The following is a 17,616-nucleotide window of genomic DNA, read 5'->3' on the forward strand; positions in this document are numbered from 1 at the left end:
ATATATAATCAGTGGTGAAAAACTGAAGAACTTCTTCAGGTGAAAAAAGAGACAAGGATGTCTACTATCACCAATTCTACTCAGCATTTTAGGGAAAATTTGGTTCAGGGCAATAATGCAAAAAAAAAAAAGAAAAGAAAAGAAAAAGCCATAAATAATGAAAACCATGAACTGTACCCTATGTCTATATACAGACTGCATAATTATGCTTCCAGAATATCTAAAAGCAATCTGTAAGCAATGTATTAGAACTAATAAGTAAATATTTCAAGATTGATAGGTAACACACATTTAAACAAACACTTTTTCTTCTAAGAATAGCAATTCTTAATAAACTGTTCATACATATCATAAGAAATGACACAAAAACCCCACTGGACAAGGTTATATTTTTAAGGCTTTTTCTATATATTTAGCAGTCATTATAACCCTGAATATTGCTACTTTTTTCCGATACAGAGACTCCAAAATATAAACCAAACTTTATAACAAACTTGACATTTAATCCGAAGGAAACAATAAAAAGGGCATTCTTTGTATAATTTTTCTTATGGTCTTTAGTCTAATGATCTCATTGACTAAATAGATTAGCTTCTTTAAAGTGAGTCACAAGTATTTTCTCTACAAAATTTGTTTATATATTTTTTCATATTCTTTTCCACTGTTTTCTAGTTCTATCTTTTAGCATGATTTCTTAACTGTTTCTATATTACCTTAAAAGTTAAAAAAAAAAAAATGGAAAAAAATTAAACAACTACTGTTGTTTAGAAAACAATCACTAGTGATATGCCACTACGTGTTTACTTCTTTTTTTTTTTTTTTTGAGACGGAGTCTCGCTCTGTCACCCAGGCTAGAGTGCAGTGACCGGATCTCAGCTCACTGCAAGCTCCACCTCCCGGGTTCCCGCCATTCTCCTGCCTCAGCCTCCCGAGTAGCTGGGACTACACATGTCTACTTCTTTAACTTCCTTTCGCTATTTAAAAATTTGCCTTATGCTTGGTGTAAAATTTTCAAAAAATGCACATAACTATATCCTCTTGGAAGTAACCATGATATCAGTAAAGTGCGTCTAAGGACAGATATTCACATAAATTGGCATTTACATAATATATGTATATTATATATATATTATATATATTATATATGTGTATATATATATATTATACATGTGAAATTATAATTTGCTTTACTTTTTACCAGCAATATATTCTGGAAATACCATCTGGAAGTATATAAGATCTATTAGATTGGTTGCATAGCTACATAATATCCATAGAATAAAAATAATATAATTTATTGAAAAGTAGCTCTTTTGCCAATTTTGTAACCACACATTTATGCTTATTTTTTAGTGGCTGTACTGGATACAGTCCTAAAAGGCAAATTATTTTTTTATTTTTTATTTTTTTATTTTATTTTTTTTCTTATTTATTTTTTTTAAATATAAAAGACAACTTAAAGAAAGAAAAAGTAAACTTCCCATAATTAAAAGGTAAACAAACAAAAGCAACAACAACAAAAAAGCCCAATGCCTGGGTACAGCAGCTTGAGGTCCTAATTTAGTAGGTCTAGAATGGCATCTGGGCTTTGACATATTTTGAAACTCTTTAGGTGATTTAATGTGTAGGTGGAAATGTGATCTTCTGGAACTACACTGTCCAGTATGGTAGCCACTAGTGACATGTGGCTATATACATTTAAGCAAATTATTTTTTTAAAAAGCAAGTGAAAACTACTTTGTTAATGCTAAAATAATTTCCAAAAACCCAGTACTATTTTATACTCCCTCAATAATCTGGTATCAAGATAAAGGATACTTTTTTATTTAATTTGCATTAATTATTATGCATAGTTAATAGCATTAATGAAAATGTATGCTTACTTTATGTAAAATGAATTTTACTATTTGGTAGTTTATAATTTATATTTAATATACTAAAAATTTTATATATTAAACCTGTGCATATACACTTTACTTTCACATATGTTCTATATATTGCCAGTTACTGAATCAACTCCTATATGCATTATATTTACATAAATCATTCCAGATATGCAACATAATTTGCCAAAGCAATAATTTTGCTATAGATCATACAAATGTCACTTCATTATTCTTTATAAAGAGTTTTAATTTCTTCTCACACATTTTCTCATGCATGTCAACTTTAACAGCAAATGAGCAATTATAAAAACGATTTTTATAATTTTCTTTGGAATGTGTTTACATTATTTTGGATATATTTTGTAGATATTTATACATTTTAATAAAAAGTAGACATTTATCCCATGAGAGATTTTCTTTTGCTTGTGATGTTACTGTCAATCAAATAAATTATATTTGTATTTACAGAAATGGAATATTTAGATTGACCATATAGGCACTGGACTTTTAAAAATATTTTATTATTAACCTGCATATTAGATACCTATATGAAATACAAAAAAAAAAAAAAAATCAATGAAATGAACAAATGTATACCAACTGAAAACTTCTGAGAAATAAAGATATATTACCTATCCTAGAACGATGACTTAAAATTCGGCTTCCTTCTGAACAGAATCCATAAAGAATCAGAGAAAATGGAGCAGAATCTTCCCAATGCTGAAAGAAAAAATACAAGTTTCAACCCAGATTCTACATCCAGCAAAATTATCCTTACAAACTGATTAGCCACATAAATAAACCTGAAATAATGTATTGCTTGACAAGCTATAATTCATGTTGCTACCCTCAGGAGATGAAAACTGAGAACGAAGAAAATTCGAGAAGAGCACGAGGCTCGAGGGCTAAGGTGGCGCCCTCTGCTGGTGGCTGTTGCTGATGGCAGTCGGCTGGAATTTTAGCCTAGCAATTTACCTATAGCATCACAACTGCTGCCTTAGGTTGGTTACCAAAGGGTCACTAAGCTTGGTCCAGAATCCGTGTGTGGCCATAAACCCCATCTCTTGAAGGCAGAGGGTGTAAAAAATGTGTGGGCATGTTTATAATTTGCAATAAACAAAAATTTAAAGGAGGAAATTAAATTGAATTAAAAATATTAAATAAACACAAACGTAGGCATGAAAGGAGAAATAGAGAAATAAAAAGAGATGGAAAAAATAGAAAATAAATGGCAAAATTGTCAAGTTGAAATCAAACTATATTAATAAAAACATTAATTTTTAAAAGCTTAAACATTCCAACTAAAATGCATAGGTTTTGAGACTAGAAAAGAAGCAAGTCCCAATTATTTGCTGTTTATATGAGAGGCAATTTAAATTGAAAGACACAGTAAGGTTGAAAGTAATAGTATAAAAAATAATGTGCAATGCAAAATTAAGCATAAGAAAACTGGAACGTGTACAATAACGCCAAACAAAGTAGACGTCTAGGAAAGGAAAGTAACTAGAGATAAAGAAGAACATTTCATTATCATTAAAGGATCTATTCATCAGGAATGGAAGAAACACAATATTTACATATGTCATCATTACAGAATCTGGAAACAGAGACAAAATATAAGTCATTATATGTTAATAAATTTGAAATTATGTAAAATGTAGAACTCTGGTTAAACCCAACTTAATGAAAATAAAACTGAGCAAAACTGCATAGTCTTATTAAGTAAATTACATCTATAATGAAAAATTCCCTATAAGTGAGTCCTGTGCTCTGGGGATCGAATTGGTGAATTTCCCCCTACAACTGAGAAATACATGACATGAATCTTATACAAAAGTTGCAGAAAATGAAAGCAGTAGGCAACTCCTCTAAATGATTTACGAGTTCTGGGCCAGGTGCAGTGGCTCACGCCTGTAATCCCAGCACTTTGGGAGACCGAGGCGAGTGGATCACCTGAGGTCAGGAGTTTGAGACCAGCCTGACCAATATGGTGAAACCGTGACTCTACTAAAAATATAAAAATTAGCTGGGCGTGGTGGTGCACACCTGTAGTACCAGCTACTCAGGAAACTGAGGCAGAAGAATTGCTTGAACCTGGGAGGCAGAGGTTGCAGTGAGCCGAGATTGCACCACTGCATTCCAGCCTGGGTGACAGAGGGAGACTCCATCTCAAAAACAAACAAACAAAAAAAGAGATCTGTATAAACTTTACACCAAACTGAAAAACGTATCACATGAAAAGGTTATATATATACATATATATACACACACACATATATCTCATGAACAAATGAAAAAAAAAGTTTAACAAACTGAATCCAAAGTTACATCAAACGTGATACACTATAAATAAATTAGATTTTATCCCAGAGTGAATTCTTGTTGCATTAACACTTTGAAATCACAAAAGTTCAGTAAATCATAGAAATATATAACAATATTGTGATTATTATAAGTGCAAAAACTAACATATCCACTTAATATTAGAAAAAAATCATAAAATTGTAGTTAATATCATAATCAGTGTTGAAATATTCAAATATTTCCCTGAGATCAGGAATGAGAAAAAGATTCCTACTGTCACCAGTTCCATTCAACATTTATGTAGGCAATAATAGAAGAAAAAGAAAAAAAAGACATACGGATGGGAGAGGAAGAAATTAACTGCCATTATTCACATGCTGAATGTTTATATTTCTAGACTAACACCAGCGTATATATTATATGTCAGAATTAATAAATTTAGCAATTACTGGATATATGGTTAATATAAAAATAAACTGTAACCGTATTTCCAAATTCCAGCAACAAATAATTAGAAGATTAAATTAATTAAAGACACCATTTACAATGCCAAGATTATCAAAATCTTAGGTAAAATTTTAATGAAAGCTTAGCAATATATTTACATACCAAACTATAGAAAATTATTCAGATGAATTAAATTGAGATATTAACAACTCAATGGTGAATGTTTATTAAATGGAAGATGTAGTTTTTTGTAAGGTGATCAATTCTTCCCACTTTGAAGCATATGCAATCCCATTCAACACAAACCCAAGTCAAATCCAAGCAGTAATTCAGCATATTCTATAAATCATCAAATTTAAAAATTGGACTAATGGAGAGAATTAACAGAAAGTTCAATTTCAGTCAGATAGAATGAAAAAAGACCTATTGGTGAACGATTAGGGCAATTTGGGACATTGTGATTTAATGCCACTAGAGTTGGTGCATGAATTATACAGTACCTTGGTGTTGATATTCTATCAGGAAATTAAAGACAGGATGATGACTTGTGACATCTACACTTTGTATTTTAACATCTGAAATCATCTACTGAATTTTTGTACACTTCGTACACTCTATTATTCAGGAATGCTTTTGTTTGTTTGTTTGTTTGTTTGTTTGTTTTACCTGAGATGGAGTCTCGCTCTGTCACCAGGCTGGAGTGCAGTGGCATGATCTCGACTCACTGCAACATCTGCCTCCCGGGTTCAAGTGATTCTCCCACCTCAGTTTCCCAAGTAACTGGGACTACAGGCGCGCACTACCATGCCCAACTGATTTTTGCATTTTTTGTAGAGACGGTGTTTCACCATGTTGGCTAGGATGGTCTCGATCTCTTGACCTCGTGATCCGCTCGCCTCTGCCTCCCAAAGTGCTGTGATTACAGGCGTGAGCCACTGTGCCTGGCCTCAAGAATGAATCTTTCAAACCACAGGAAGAATTATCATTTTTATGAGGACTTCAAAATAGCATGCTTATACAGAAGGTGGAGTGTATAATTCACTGCACATTTAAATATTAGCATTTTTATGGAATACTGGAAATTATGTGCAGGTTTTTGCTCTATATGTGGTAAATGGAATGGATGTACTTTGGTTTTACTTTGCATGTTTGGAAAAAAAACACTGATGTCACAGAAGTAAAGAGATTTTCCGGAGTTTATAAAGAGAATAGCAGAATCGAACAGAAGGATCATCCTTCTATAACCTAGTCCTGAGCATTGCACTATTCTCTTCCATATTCAATATGCCATTTATCAACAAGTGTGACTCCCTTTAAAAGGGAGACAAATACATTCAAAATTATCAGAATCATTTCCTTAAACTTGAATTATACGCTATAACTGGGCTCTAATCTCGTCCATGTCACAAATATTATGATGATTTCTCTGAGATGTAATCACACACAAATTGAGCATTGTACTTTAAGAAATTGCTTCTGGAAGCTGGTTTTTCTTATACACTATATGCTTCATTTTCAATAGATGCAATTACAGAGTGCTTTTTTTTCTTTAGCAATATGTCAGTCAATGAATATACACAATTCACTAATTCTGATGGTACTTAAGTGGTTCTCTGCCATTGATGATGGTCCTGTTACACAGTTAAACATAAATGCATTTTTCTTTTTTCTTTTCTATTACTTTTTTTTTTTTTTTTTTTTTTGAGATAGAGTCTTGCTCTGTCGCCCAGGCTGGAGTGCAGTGGCACGATCTTGGCTCACTGCAACCTCCGTCCCCTGGGTTCAAATGATGCTCCTGCCTCAGCCTCCCAAGTAGCTGAGACTACAGGCATGAACCAGCACACCTGGCTAATTTTTATATTTTTAGTAGACACAGGGTTTCACCATGTTGGCCAGCTGGTCTCGAACTCCTAACCTCACGTGATCTGCCTGCTTCAGCCTCCTAAAGTGCTGGGATTACAGGCGTCAGTCACCATGCCTGGCCTACTTCATGTTTTTAATTGGAAGACAAAATTGGATGTATTTATCATATACAACATCAAGTTTTGAAATAGGTGTTGTGAAATGACTAAATCTAGTTAATTAACATACACATTTTTCTGAAAATAGCAATCCTTCATAAGGTTTTTATACACATCATGAGAAAGGGCATAACAAATCTACAGGATAAAATTATATTTTTAAGGTTATTCATATACATATATGAAATGAATCACTACAACACTATTATTGTCAATTTTTCTAATATGGGAAAGGGTACACTTAATATGAGACAAACTTCATAATACATGTCACATTTAACTCTAGTTGAACAATAAAAGGTCATTCCTTGTAGCAATTTTATTTATGACCCCTCGTACAATAATTTCACTGACTAGAGATCAGCTTTTTAAAGTGGTTCACAAATTAATTGTCTCCGCATAACTTGCTTATATTGCGCTTATACTGTGTCTTTTCTTTCTGTTTTCTAATTATCCTTTCTTCAAGTATAACTTTTCATGCTGTTCTGTACTATTTTAAAAATAAGAACAAAAAGCAAAGAGCAGATATCCAAAACAATCATTAGTCATAGGCCGTCATGTAGATATTTCTACAATTTTTCTTTAGGTCATTGAAAATACAGAGTGTGCTTATTGTAAAGTTTTGAAAAAGTGCAGATACAGATTTCATTCTCAGATGTAAACACGATCAGCAGTAAAGTTCATATATGGACATAAATATACGTAAATATATGTTAATATGCATAATATGTGTATATATTTGTGCACATGACTAATTGAAATCACAATGTGCTTCTTTAGCAATACATCTTGGAGATGTTTTCTGTAAATAAATATAGGCACACCTGACTGATTGCAAAAGCTGAACAGTAATCATAGTATGGACATATCATAAGTTATTTGACAATTTCTCTATTCCCTTTTTTGTACCTACGCCTTTATGCCCTTCTCTGAGTATCTGTCCAATCCTAGAAGTGGAAGTACTGTGTAAAGGATATGTAACTTAAAACTCTTCTAAGGAATTTTAAATAAAGTTACAAAGATCTAGTATCATTTCATACCCTTTACAAAAATCTATGACCAGATATATAAAAATATATATATTTTAATATTCATTAAGAAATAAAGCTATATAAATTACTGTAGATAGAAAATGTTTTCTTTTCTTTTTTTTTTTTTTTTTGAGACGGAGTCTTGCTCTGTCACCCAGGCTGGAGTGCAGTGGTGCGATCTCGGCTCACTGCAAGCTCCGCCTCCCGGGTTCACGCCATTCTCCTGCCTCAGCCTCCCGAGTAGCTGGGACTACAGGCACCCACCACCTCGCCCGGCTAGTTTTTTGTAATTTTTAGTAGAGACGGGGTTTCACCGTGTTAGCCAGGATGGTCTCGATCTCCTGGCCTCGTGATCCGCCCGTCTCGGCCTCCCAAAGTGCTGGGATTACAGGCTTGAGCCACCGCGCCCGGCCAGAAAATGTTTTCTAAAAGCAGATGTTATTGCATATTGTATAACAACCATAAAACTAAAATAGTTTGCTATAGGTAACACAGGTTTCATCTTACTATTTTATATCAATAGATCTTGCCAGTTCTCATGTAATTTCTCATCTAGGTCAACATTAGGTTCAAGTCGCCAAGTGTCAGAACAAACCATTTTGAAATTTTCATTAGGAATATGCTTAAATCATTTTAATTTGTATACAATTCAGATCTTTTTGGTTACTGTAGTATTTTAATTTTAATTCAATTTAATTTTTTTAGAGATGAAGTCTGCCTATGTCACTCAGGCTGGAGAGTATTGGTTATTCACGAGTGCATTTGAGGTCACTGCTGCCTTGAACTCCAAGGCTCAAGTGATCCTCCTGCCTCAGCCCCCCAAGTAGTTGGGATGACAGGTGCATGCCACCATGCCCAGCTTAAGATTTTAAAAATTGGAATAATAAAATAATAATTTTAATTGGAATATTTTTGACTTTTATAATATTTTATTATCTTATTCCTTTTACTTGGCTTTCCTTCTATTGTCATTCAAATGAAGTATCCTTTGCCTTACAAAGAGGAAATAATTTTAATTGAAAACTACATTTTGAAATTTTTGAATTATTTTATTAGAAATACATGTTTGCTATATATTTGAAATATAAATAATATTAATGAAACAACATATATATTTCCACCAGAAAGATAATATGACCAAGGCCTTAGGGGACACGTGTATGCACTTTCCCAATTATATCACTCTGCTTCCTCCTAGAAACACATACGCAAACACAAACACACACACATACATGCACATACACCCCCCAAAATTTTGGTGTTTATTTTTTTAGGTTATATTTATTGTGACTGTATGTCGTCTTTATTTATCCTTCAAATCATAATACAAATGGAGTAAAGTGAAAACCTACCAACTGACCAGATCTATGTAGTTAGCCAAAAGAACCTAGCTGTATAAAACCCGGATGGAGAATGAAACAGTCAGACTTCCAGAAGGATAAAAGAAATAAATCCTTTTTGCCATCTCCCATCATTATGGCTTTCCTTTTCCTTATAGTTAACCACAGCTCTGACTCCTAACAACTTGCACTGACTTTTCCTGCTGTGAATGAAAGGAGTAAGAGCAGGCTTGTAACTATTCTCTAACAGGAATGCCTGAAAAAAGTTAATGACTTCCTAGTAAAGGTGCTGACATAATAACTCTTTGTAAACATGCTAATAGATATTACTATTTTACCAGGATGTACTTTGTCTGTCTAGGTTGTTTATTATAAACAACCCTGGAAGTTATGGATCTATGCAGATTCACTGGCTGAAGAATAACATATAGTGTAATTAATGGAGACTGTGTAATTAACAGTGTAAAATGGGATGAGCCAAAAAATTAAATGACTCCCTTTTTTAAATAATATTTTCTCAAACATTATTCAACACAACTCATCTTTTACTGTAACACAAAATCACATCCTGATGTGGAAGAAAAATGGCACTAGTCGGGACTGTTTCTGATGCTTTCATGACCTCCAAAAAATATAATGTTTTATATTTTGACTAGATGTTTGCCTCTATCACTTAAATCACAAATAAAATGTGGTGTAAGAGCTACCATTCATGTGAGTCTGATTTCAAAACACAACTCTTTGTAACAACACACCGGTTTTGGAAACTCATATAAATAGTTTCAGACAATATTATTTTTGTATGTGTGAATTACTTTGCTCAACGTTATGGCCATGAGATTTATCTAAGTTGTATACAGAAGTTTGTTCATATTCATTGCTGCATGATCTTACATTGTGTGATATACCATATTTTACCCATTTTTAGAGATGGTGATTTAATTTCTAGGTCGTGTCCAGTTTGGGCTATTAGGAATTAGTGTTTCTATATGCGTTTTGGCATATGTTAATTTTTAAGATGATTATATGTCAGCGAGAATTACTATGTCATACTGAATGCCCATATTTAGCTTAACGGAACCTGCCAAAACTTTGCCAGAGTCCTGACTCCAATTTCTCCTCCCACAAACAATGTGTGAGAGTTTCTCACAGATATAAGGTATTGTCAGGGTTAGAGCCTCATGTTTGCTCAGGAACTATGGGTGGGGAAAATTCTCCTGTGGCAGGGAGTGTGAGACCAAGAAGAGCATGGCGGTGTAACTGCACTGATGAAACATGGGGGCTGTTAATGCAGCTGTGATTTACCTGGTAGCGCACTGAAGAAGGGGGAGCGATGCACAAAACAAGGACAGAAGTCAATGTGGGAGTTCGAAATAGGTCCTTGTTAAAGGGCTAGGCTGCACATATGCACAAGACTCATCAAGGCCCAGCAGGGCACGAATGTGAAGTTAAACGAAGAACAAAAATACCAGAGGTCTTGCAGTGTTCAAAGACTGTGGGGTTTTGGCATAGCCAGAGTAGAAAAAATATCTGGTCATTTAACATATGTTTATGTAGAGTGCAAGTTGAAGAGGTACAGGAATGAAGCAGAAAAAAATATATGTGTTTTGAAGAAAAGTGGCCAAATATTCCTTTGTTTTGTTAAATAAAGCCAAACTGCAGATCCAAGATCATTGAAATTGAAGCATGTTAAATAGAAATAGATGTGCACATGGGTACTCACATTTAAACTGAGAGACAAACATTTTTAAGAAATTAAAATTTCGAGAGGAGTTCAGATAAATTTCCTACCTAGGAATGATGATTTAAATTTCCTACCTGGGAATGATGGCTTCTGGTATAGTTCGGATCTGTGTTCTCACCCAAATCTCATGTTCAACTGCAATTCCCAGTTTGGAGGCGGAGCCTGGTGGGGGGGTGATTGGAACATGGGGGCAGAGTTCTCATGAATGGTTTAGTACCGTCCCCTCTGGTACTGTATAGTGACTAAGTTCTGAAGAGATCTGATTGTTTAACAGTGTGTGGCATCTCCCCTCTCTCTCAATCCTACTCCTGCCATGTAAGACTCCTGTTCTTGCTTTGCCTTCTACCACAAGTCAAAGATCCCTAAGGCCTCCCTAGAAGCAGATGCTACCATGCTTCCTGTACAGCCTACGGAACCGTGGGCCAATTAAATCTCTTTTCCTTATAAATTACCCAGTCTCAGGTATATCTTTATAGAGATGCAAGACCGCACTAATAATGGCTTCCTTCTCAACAGAATCCATGGAGACTGGAGAAAATGTGGCAGCATTTTTCCAATGTCGAAGGAAAAAAATAATAAAACCATCAACTCCAAATCATCTAGCAAAATTATCCTTCCAAACTGAGACTGAAATAAGACACATCCACACAATCAAACCTGAGACAATTTGTGGCTGGACGACCTGAAATATAAGTAATACCGCAGGATCTTCAGGATGAAAGAAAATGACACCACACGGAAATTAAGAACTACAGAAAGGAAAGAGGCGCCCTGGAGAGGGAAAAAGACAACTATTCTTTACTTTTGCAATGTATCCGACTCTATGAAGCAAAAATGGTAAACAGTATTGTATATGTGAAATATATGACATAGCATAAATGAAAGGGGATTAGTCAAAATGTAGTGCTGTGAGGCTATATTTACATGGGATGGTATTATCATAATTCAAAGTAGACCAAAATAATATAAAGAATCATATGCCAATTCCTGGAGCAAGAGTTAAATATGATACAAGAAGGTGTAAGTTCCTTCTAGTACTGTGGCTACATAGAAAATTACCCCAAACTTGATCTTTATATAATAATAAAGGAATACTCCTTATTTACCCATATTTTTTTCACTAGGTTGTACGTCGATGAAGCACTAACATCATATGGTCCATACCAGGCACATGTTGTGAACTGAGGAAATATTTATGGAGTAAATAATGAAATATTTAAATGAAGTAGAATGAAATGAAAAATGATGCTCTCCTTGGGACAATTATTTGCCCTAAAATAAATTTACATATATATATATATACACACACACACAAGATATATATATACACCATATATATGTACTTATATTATATATGTATATACACACACACACTCGTGCATACACTGTGAAGCAATATCCACAATGAAGAAAATGTGGGCCGGGTGTGGTGGCTCATGCCTGTAATCCCGGCACTTTGGGAAGCTGAGGTTGGCAGATTGCCTAAGGTCAGGAGTTCGAGACCGGACTGGCCAACATGGTGAAACCCCGTCTCTACTAAAAACACAAAAAAATTAGCCAGGCTTGGTGTCACGCACCTGTAATCCCAGCAACTCAGGAGGCTGAGGCAGGGGAATCCCTTGAACCGAGGAGGCGGAGGTTGCAGTGAGCCAACATCACACCAGTGCTCTCCAGCCTCAGTGACAGAGAAAGACTCTGTCTCCCAAAAAAAAAAAAAAAAAATGAACATGTGAACATCTAGCTCACACGTCCAAGATTCCTTCAACATCTTTATAAGAAATATAGATTATATACATATTTATATATAAGATGTTTATAAAGATAAATAATTATATATTATATAGATATATTATAATTATGTATTATATACATATGTTATATTTTATATATAATTACATATATAGGTATATGGGTAATTAGCTATAGGAAAAAACGACTACAAACTATAAACATATTTTATGAAATAGTGGTTGTACAGATCTTACAGCCCAACCATGCCGAGAAAAACTGGGAAAGGGAAGCCTCAAAAACACATGTTAGAAAGCACCACAAAGAAAAGAAAATAAATATTTAAAGAGACAGGGTCTGAATTAGAAGATAATTCCAGGTGGGGATACTCAAATTTGGTAACCCTTTTATGCTCAACAGTTTTGCTAATTCAAAGGTGACTGAGACGCTGAGATACTAAGCAATAAGTTGAAGCTGAGAAGCTAAGCAGCTGGTGAGAGCTTTTAGCAGTTTCACCATCCCAGGAGACACACTTGGACCTGAGGGTGCACCAATGAGAAGAGGTTCTGAAAAACACAGTGGTTCACTTGTCATCCCTGAGGGGCTATGACCTAAATGTCTACGTGTGTCAGAAAGAGAACATTCCTGACAAAATCTGAGACCCAGGTTCTCAATTCCTGATTACTATGAGGTAAACTATTTCCATGTTAACAGGCTCTCAAAAGCAAAAGTATTATATATAACTGCTGACCTCCAATTATCTCCATAGTATTTAATACAGATAATTCAGATTGCAATCCAAAACAATCATACATGCAAGATATAAATGGGAATTAAAGGATTAGCATCAGGCCTGCAATCCATTTTCTCCATTTATTGGTATGCCTGGGAAAGAAAGAACAATTTGGAGTGACAATGAGATATCATTATACACTCAGAAGAGGTACAGTTAAAAATACCGACCATCATGTTGTACACCTTAAATTTATAAAATAAAAAATAATATTGAGCATTGAGAGTGCTGGCAAAGATGTAGAGCAACTGCAAGTCTCACATACTGCTGGTTGGGTATACCATGGTATAATCATACAGCAAAACACTTTGACGTTTTCTAAAATAATTTAAAGATGCACCAATCATGTGCTCCGGCCATTCCATTCCTTGAAGTGTATCCAAGCAAAATAAAATTACATGTCCATACAAAGACACTTGTAGGAATTTTTAACTCATGGGAAAGGGGTGGGGGCTTGAGCAGGACTAAGAAGGGAGAAATATAAAGATGTTGAAGGAATCTTGGATGTGGAAGATGTTCACATTTTCTTGATTGTGGATATTGTTTCACAAATATATGCCCATTTTAACACTTATATTGTTAATTTAAATGATGCCCGGATTATTTTAGGTCAAATATGTCTTCATGAAACTGTCACAAACTGTGTGTAGAATGTGCCAAAATATATGTCTAAAGGAAATTATACAGCACTTAATGCCGGAGAAGAAATCTGGAAAATTTAAGATCTGATAATCAGCCTTAAAGAAATGAAAAACAAGTGGCAATTTAGTATTGAAAATAATACAAATGAAACAGTAACACAAAAATAAGAGAAGAAATTTTGAACAAAATTACAAAGAGAAGAACTGCACATTCAAAAGTTGGTTTTCAGCCGGGCGCAGTGGCTCACACCTGTAATCCCAGCACTTTGGGAGGCCGAGGCGGGAGGATCACGAGGTCAGGAGTTTGAGACCAGCCTGGCTAATATGGTGAAACCCCGTCTCCACTAAAAATACAAAAATTAGCCGGGGGTGGTGGAGGGCGCCTGTAGTCCCAGCTACTCGAGAGGCTGAGGCAGGAAAATTGCTTGAACCTGAGAAGCAGAGGTTGTAGTGAGCCAAGATCGTGCCACTGCACTCCAGCCTGGGCAACAGAATGAGAGTCTATCTCAAAAAAAAAAAAAAAAAAAAAAAAAAGGTTGGTTTTCATTTTTATAAAATGGTAAAATAAATAAATAAATGAAGATAAACTCTGAGAAGCAGAGGTTGTAGTGAGCCAAGATCGTGCCACTGCACTCCAGCCTGGGCAACAGAATGAGAGTCTGTCTCAAAAAAAAAAAAAAAAAAAAAAAAAAGGTTGGTTTTCATTTTTATAAAATGGTAAAATAAATAAATAAATGAAGATAAACTCTTGGCAAGACTGGTCAAGAAGCAAAGAAGGCTCACATAACCAATACGCAGAAGGTAGACAGGATAATTATTACTAAACCTGGAAATGTACACATAATATATAAGCAGATTCACTTCAATATATTTGAAATTACACAAAATGATGAAATTCAGAGTTAAACACATATAAGATCAAAACCCTTAAGAAATAAAAATAGTCCAATATCAATCAATGAAATTTTGCATAGTGAAAATCCTTCCTAAAAATAATTTCTATTTCCTGGTTCCCTAAGCCATGAACTTTTCCACACAACAAAGAAAGACATAAAATAAATTTTACACAAGATCTTCCTCAGGATAGAAAGGGCAAAGGCACACCCCAAAATGTTTTATGAGATCTATATAAACTTTACACAAAACTATAAAGCACATTATAAGAGAAGATAAACTTCACTTTATATCTCTTGTGGTAAACAGTAACAACAAAAATTACTGTGATTTCTTTACATTTATCATTGTTTACAAAACCTCTGGAAAAAAAAACAAATTTATTTCTGACAAACGAAATTCTAAAATACATCAGACATGATGTATCTTACAGCACTGTTCATGCGACCTGACAATTTGGGTTTAATAAAAAACTGAAATTACTGTAGATTTAATACTTAGATACCAAACAATTTTAACAAAAAAGGAACATAATTGTGTCATATAAATACAGAGAAACCATTTGACAAATTTTCCCAGTCACTTATTATTTAAAAAATAGCCTGAAGAACTAGAGAATATTATGATTAGTGCTGAAATACTGAGAACCTTCTCCCTGAGATCAGAAATGATAAAAGGATACCTACCATCACCAGTTCTATTCAACATTTTATAGAGGTCATTTCCTGTAAATGTAATCTTACAACAGGACAAAAATGCAATATATATAAAAATTTGTAAGGGAGAAATGAAATCAACATTATTCACAAAGAGCATGATGATGTTGATAAGCTAAAAGGAACCTGTAGGTAATAACATTAGAATTTCTTAGATAATTTAGCAGATTTGTTGGATTCCATTCAGTTAAACATAATGTTCTAAGAATATTAATTCTTACTAAACTTTTATACACAATCTAAGAAATGGCATGAATACCTTACAAAATAAGGCCATTTTTTTTTCTATATACTTATCAGATAAAACTTTAAAGTTATTATAATCCTGATTACTGTCATCATTTTTTTCCGATAACATGGTAACAGAGGCTCTGGTATCTTATTAACAGAGGCTCCCCGGTATTTAAGACACAATTTGCAATACATTTGATACTTAATCTAAGTGGAACAATAAAAAGCATTATGTGTGACAATTTTACCTATGGCCATGTTTAATGATCTCACTGACTCACCACAGGTTCAGCCTGTTTTCAGTGATTCGCAATTTTTTTCTCCACATATCTTTTCTTGTATTATTTCTCAGCATGTTTTTCTTTTTAACTCTTTTCTAAATCTCTGTATGAGACTAACTGCTGGTCAGGCCTGGTGGCTCATGCCTGTAAGAGGTTTAGGAGGCCAAGATGGGAAGACCACTTGAGGCCAGGAGTTCAAGACTAGCCTGGGCAACATAGCGAGACACTATCTCTACAAAAAACAAACAAACAAAAAACCACCACCACCACCAACAAAACAGTTGTGGTGGTGCGTGCCTGTACTATCTACTTGGAAGGCTGAGGTGGGAGAATAGCTTGAGCCCAGGAGTTCAAGGCGGCAGTGGGCTAGGATGTCAGCACCGCACTCCAGCCTGGGTGACAGAGAAATCCTGTCTTGAAAAACAGAAAACACCCCACTAATTTCTTATGCTATTGTGTACTACTTTGAAATAAAATCAGTGTAGATCTTTCAAACTATTCTTAGTAATAAGTCATCACATGACTATTTGTTACTTACACCTTTTATTGCATACAATTGCATATGATGTGCTCAGTGTAAAATTTTCAGAAAATGCCAATGCATATGCTTTCTGAAAGCAATTATGATTAGCACTATAGTGTGTATATAAAAATACACACATATGTATTTAAATGAATCATATATTTAAATATTTGTACACATGCCTGTAAGAATTTGCTTTCTTTCTATTAGCAATTTGTCTTGTAAATATATAGTTAATATTTTAAATAATTGTATAGTGCATAGTATTAATACTATGAACACAGCATAATTTATCTAAAAATTGGGTTTTGCCTTACTGTTTACCACAAACTTAGTGGTTTACAACAAAGCAAATTTATTATCTTATATTTCTGTGAGTCAAAAAGTTAAAAAGCATATTATGGGGCAAAAATCAAGGTGTCTGCAAGGGTTTGTTTCTTCTGGAGGTAGCAGGAAAGAATCTACTTCTTGCTTTTTTCAGCTTTTAGAGGCTTCCTGCATTCCTTGGCACATCATCCCTCTATCTTCAAAGCCAGATGTGTCTTTCTCACCTCATTGTGACCTCTGCTTCTGTATTCACATCGTCACTGGCCCTGACTCTGCTATCTTCCTCTTTCACATTATCATTATAAGGTCCTTTGTGATTATATTAGATGCACACAGATAACAATCTTTCCATCTCATGATCTTCAGTTAAATCACAGCTACCAAATTCCTTTTGCTGTATAAAATAATATATTCTCAGAGTCAGAGGATTTTCCCGTAGATATCTTTGGGGAGATGTTTTTCTGCCTACCCCAAAAAGGTATGTATTTTTGTTTCTTTTTGATTTCAGATAATTTCTGGCCCTTCCTTCCCCACTCTCACTTATCAGCAGGTAATCATTGTTAGCCAAATAATGTGTATCCTCCTAGATTATTTTTATATGTAAATTTAAACAGATAGGTAGACACTTATTATATCATGGAATCATTCATTCTGTTATTATACTTAAATTTTCCTTGAAATATATATTCTGAATAATTTTCAGAATTTT

At 34.2% G+C, this 17,616-nt stretch overlaps 1 long non-coding RNA gene across 4 annotated transcripts in view; it reads right to left on the reverse strand.

Moving 5' to 3' along the window:
• The window catches only part of LOC123570946 (uncharacterized), a 221,590-nt gene that overhangs the window by 157,139 nt on the left and 46,835 nt on the right, over positions 1-17,616 (reverse strand). For 2 of the 4 annotated variants that reach the window (XR_010584128.1, XR_012430356.1), the window contains one exon: positions 2,519-2,606. This is a non-coding gene — a long non-coding RNA (uncharacterized lncRNA). Of the gene's footprint in view, positions 1-216; positions 2,607-17,616 lie in introns of those variants that run through there. The other 2 variants (XR_010584127.1, XR_006695173.2) reach the window with 2 other exon arrangements.

Source organism: Macaca fascicularis, chromosome X (assembly GCF_037993035.2).
Source record: "Macaca fascicularis isolate 582-1 chromosome X, T2T-MFA8v1.1".
In the NCBI taxonomy this organism is placed as follows: Eukaryota; Metazoa; Chordata; class Mammalia; order Primates; family Cercopithecidae; genus Macaca; species Macaca fascicularis.